This window comes from Triticum urartu, chromosome 5A (assembly GCF_056163025.1).
Source record: "Triticum urartu cultivar PI428250 chromosome 5A, HENAU_Tu73, whole genome shotgun sequence".
Taxonomy (NCBI): Eukaryota; Viridiplantae; Streptophyta; class Magnoliopsida; order Poales; family Poaceae; genus Triticum; species Triticum urartu.
In genome coordinates, this window is record NC_141877.1 from 484,460,405 (window position 1) to 484,465,814 (window position 5,410).

Consider the following 5,410-nt stretch of genomic DNA (forward strand, 5'->3'; position numbering starts at 1 on the left):
ATGTTGCAGGTCCTCCCGTGCCTCAGGTGTATCTTTTGTCTTCCCATACACGCCCAAGAAGCCTAGCAGGTTCACGCAAAGGTTCTTCGTCACGTGCATCACGTCGATTGAGGAGCGGACCTCTAGGTCTTTCCAGTAGGGTAGGTCCCAAAATATAGATTTCTTTTTCCACATGGGTGCGTGTCCCTCAGCGTCATTCGGAACAGCTAGTCCACCGGGACCCTTTCCAAAGATTACGTAGTGTAAATCATTGACCATAGCAAGCACATGATCAACGGTGCGCATGGCGGGCTTCTTCCGGTGATCTGCCTCGCCTTTGAAATGCTTGCCTTTCTTTCGACATTGATGGTTGGTCGGAAGAAATCGACGATGGCCCAGGTACACATTCTTCCTGCATTTGTCCAGGTATATACTTTCAGTGTCATCTAAACAGTGCGTGCATGCGTGGTATCCTTTGTTTGTCTGTCCTGAAAGGTTACTGAGATCGGGCCAATCGTTGATGGTCACGAACAGCAACGCCTTAAGGTTAAATTCCTCCTGTCTGTGCTCATCCCACGTACGTACACCGTTTCCATTCCACAGCTGTAAAAGTTCTTCAACTAATGGCCTTAGGTACACATCAATTTCGTTGCCGGGTTGCTTAGGGCCTTGGATGAGAACTGGCATCATAATGAACTTCCGCTTCATGCACATCCAAGGAGGAAGGTTATACATACATAGAGTCACGGGCCAGGTGCTGTGATTGCTGCTCTGCTCCCCGAAAGGATTAATGCCATCTGCGCTTAAAGAAAACCATACATTCCTTGGGTCCTTTGCAAACTCATCCCAGTACTTTCTCTCGATTTTTCTCCACTGCGACCCGTCAGCGGGTGCTCTCAACTTCCCATCTTTCTTTCGGTTCTCACTGTGCCATCGCATCAACTTGGCATTGCTCTTCGTTTCTGAACAGATGTTTCAACCGTGGTATTATAGGAGCATACCACATCACCTTCGCAGGAACCCTCTTCCTGGGGGGCTCGCCGTCAACATCACCAGGGTCATCTCGTCTGATCTTATACCGCAATGCACCGCATACCGGGCATGCGTTCAGATCCTTGTATGCACCGCGGTAGAGGATGCAGTCATTAGGGCATGCATGTATCTTCTCCACCTCCAATCCTAGAGGGCATACGACCTTCTTTGCTGCGTATGTACTATCGGGCAATTCGTTATCCTTTGGAAGCTTCTTCTTCAATATTTTCAGCAGCTTCTCAAATCCTTTGTCAGCCACAGCATTCTCTGCCTTCCACTGCAGCAATTCCAGTACGGTACTGAGTTTTGTGTTGCCATCTTCGCAATTGGGGTATAACCCTTTTTTGTGATTCTCTAACATGCGATCGAACTTCAACTTCTCCTTTTGACTTTTGCATTGCGTCCTTGCATCGACAATGACCCGGCGGAGATCATCATCATCGGGCACATCGTCTGGTTCCTCTTGATCTTCACCAGCTCCCCCCGTTGCAGCATCACCCTATTCAGGGGGCACATAGTTGTCATCGTACTCTTCTTCTTCGCCGTCTTCCATCAAACCCATATTTCTCCGTGCCTCGTCCAAACATTATAGTGTGGCATGAAACCCTTGTAAAGCAGGTGGGAGTGAAGGACTTTCCGGTTAGAGTAATACCTCGTATTCCCACATTCAGTGCATGGACAACACATAAAACCATTCTGCTTGTTTGCCTCAGCCGCATCGAGAAACTCATGCACGCCCTTAATGTACTCGCGGGTGTGTCCGTCACCGTACATCCATTGCCGGTTCATCTGCGTGCATTATATATAATTAAGTGTCCAAATTAATAGAAGTTCATCATCACATTAAAACCAAAGTGCATGCATAGTTCTCATCTAACAACATATAGCTCTCCAGAGCATCTAATTAATTAAACCATACATTGAAACTATGTAAAACATTTCAATGCGAAAACAAATGCGATCATAATCGCAACCAAGGTAACAATTGATCCAACGGCATAATGATACCAAGCCTCGGTATGAATGGCATATTTTCTAATCTTTCTAATCTTCAAGCGCATTGCATCCATCTTGATCTTGTGATCATCGACGACATCCGCAACATGCAACTCCAATATCATCTTCTCCTCCTCAATTTTTTTAATTTTTTCCTTCAACAAATTGTTTTCTTCTTCAACTAAATTTAACCTCTCGACAATAGGGTCGGTTGGCATTTCCGATTCACATACATCCTACATAAATAAAATCCATGTCACATTGGCCGGCATAATTTTCATAAACAATAAATGAACCAATAGTTATAAAGATAATATATATACCACATCCGAATCATAGACAGGACGAGGGCCGACGGGGGCGGATACCAAAACCATCGCACTATATAAGATGCAATAATAAAAGTAAGAAAATAATACAAGTATCTATGTAAACATACAAGTAAGAATATTTTTCCTTTCAGAAAGAAGATAAAACAAGAGGCTCACCACAGTGGTGCCGGCGATGAGCTCGGCGCGGGTGATCGACGGCGGTGAAGACGGGGACGGGGTGTGACGGACCGCTAAACCTAGACAAATATTATGGAAATGGAGCTTGGAGGTCGAGCTTGGAGAGGAGAAAGCTTAAGTAGTGTGGCTCGGGCATTCCATCGAACACCTTGTGTGCATAGGAGGTGAGCTAGAGCACCACCAAGCCCTCTCCCCCTCGGCCAGAGAAAAACAGAGCACTGGGGTGCTCTGCTCGCGAGCGAGGGGTATATATAGGCACCTCATTGGTCCCGGTTGGTGACATGAGCCGGGACTAAAGGGGAGCCTTTGGTCCCGGTTCAAGCCACCAACCGGGACCAATGGTGGTGGGCCAGGAGCGAGGCCCATTGGTCCCGGTTCATCCCACCAACCGGGACCAAAAGGTCCAGATGAACCGGGACCAATGGCCCACTGGCCTGGCCGCCCCCCGGGCTCACGGCATTGGTCCCGGTTCTGGACTGAACCGGGACTAATGGGCTGACCCGGCCTGGACCAAAGCCCTGTTTTCTACTAATGTATGCATACATGCATTGCAATTAATACATTGGTAAACATAAACTTTTGAGAAAAACAAGAGCATTAATTAGGTGCTTTTACAAATTACAAAAAATATTCCACCACTCACCATCTATCTTGATTGGTGAGATTTTTGAATTGAGCATTATAAACCAAAAAGGAGGAAGTACTATGCAGTTCAAGGACTACACCCACAGCCACAGGTCTTCACTCGAGCGACCTCGATCTCGCTCCAGTCGTCGTACGGATTTGTGACTTTTGGCCTTGCTCGATTTTATGTATGCCAAAAGCAGCCACATGCCCAAATGGTTACACACACGGCTGCGACAGTGCGTGTATGCATTGGCTTGGCCGATGGAGTTGAATGACACGGCCAGCTTGAGACAGTGTGTCTGCATGGCACGCGCCAAGAAATCAGTGAGTTCACAGCAACTGTTGCCCAACTGGAGTTGCGTGTCCGCCCCCCTCCCGCGTCATCCGCTCTCGGGCGACCCGGGGGCGAAACCCTAGACGCAGCCGGTCCCCCGCTTCCCCTTCTCCTCCTTCCCCGCCGCCGCCGGCAGTCGTCGTTGGGTTTGCCCACGCGGCGGTAGGCGGCGGCGGGGGCTTCCCCACGCACCCGCCTTGACCTCTGGAGAGCCGCCCCCCCACCCCGCATCGGGCGTCGCCGCCCGCTTTTCCCTGGTGGCCGCCGAGGCCGGCCCTCTGCGGCGGCTACCGCCAGCGTTGTCGCCCCGCGCCTGTCGCCGGGGACGGCTCTGCCCATCAGATCCGGCCGCCTTGCTTCGATCTGGCGGCTGGTGGGCCGGGGTTCGCCGGATCCGTCCGGATCTGGCCGGCGTGGCCTTGCCTCGTCCTGCCCGGCTTGGATGTTCGCGGTGTGGTGCTCCCTGGTGGCGGTGGTGTGAGTCGTTCCCCATGTTTCGACGGGATGCGTGCGGTGGGTGGATGCCGGGGCGGCGGCCTCGGGCGGTGTGCACGGCGTTGCCTCTTCGGCGGGCGATGGTCGTGGGTGCTGGTGGTCCGCGACTTCGGCCGTGCGGGCGGCAAGGTCTCGGTGGACGTCTAGTACAGTGGGTCGGGGTGCCCCGTCACCCGGCGTGCTTGCTTCGATGAAGTCCAACGCTTTCTCCGGCTGCGTGCACTCCCCTAGCCAGGTCTTTGGCTGGGTGGATGGGATGGGGCGGGACCGGGGGAAACCCTTGGTCGTCGGCGGAGGCCACGACAATGGCGGCGTCTTTGCTGGGCGCCGGTCCCCTTCTTGGAGGCCTTGTCGAGGTCCTCTCCCGTCTTTTACCGTGATCTTCCTTTGGGTGAAAGCTCTAGTTCCCCTTGCGGGCGACGGCGTCGTACCCTCGTCGCGCTCCTTCTTGAAGGCGTCGCCTGGGGTTCCCGGAAACATGGTGGGCGCTTTGCGGTGCGTGTGAGGTGTTTGGCGGCGGCATTGTGTGCAGCATTTCACCTATTCTCCGCCGGTCTTCGTCCTGTGGTAGCGCTCCTTCTGCTTGGAGATGGACTAGCGTAGATGGTGGTTGTCGTTTGGTGTCTTGATGGCGTCGATGGCGGAGGATCCTGCCAAGGTTGGCACCTCAATCTGCTCTGAAGATGGACTAGTGGAAGATGGCGGCGACGACACATGTGAGTGCGTCAGACCGGATTGTGCCCCGGACCCGGTATGTGGCTCGGTCGGGGCCTCCGGCTTTAGATGTTAGGCTTAGGTGAGAGGTCTGGGTATTTGGCCCAGCTTGCACCCCCTTCATCATATGGATAGGAGTAGTGGCAGATGTTGCCAAGATGGCGGATTCAGGCATATTATTGTACTACTTTGTAAGGTTCTTGAGAATAATCAATAAAATGGCCGTATGCATCTCCCAGATGCAGAGGCCGGGGGTCATCCTCCTTTTAAAAAAACTGTTGCCCAACTGCGCCGGAATCAATGCGCGTACCAGCTTCACCAGACTTGATGGGCCCACGCGAATGGCTCCTCGTGCAGCAGAATGCTGGGCTGTACGTGCTCGTCTGTCAGTCACATCTCTGAATCTCTCAAGTGCATGATGACAAACACCCCCAATAAACTCGATTGCAGAACGACTTCAGGCAACAAACCTAAGGCCAACTTCACGGCACGACCCCTAAACGGACGTTCGCTTTGTCCGAATTTCGTCCATTTAGGGTGGGATTTGGGGTCGTGTCCGAGCATGTCTTGATATGTGGTGGCCGTGCGCCCAGCGCGCGGCCGCCTTCATTTACCCCATTCTGTCCGTGTTTATTTAAAAAATCAAAAGAACGTTTCAAATGCCAAGTTCTAGTTCAGGCCAGCGGCCTACACGTCCATCACCGGCATCAGCCAGCGACCGGCA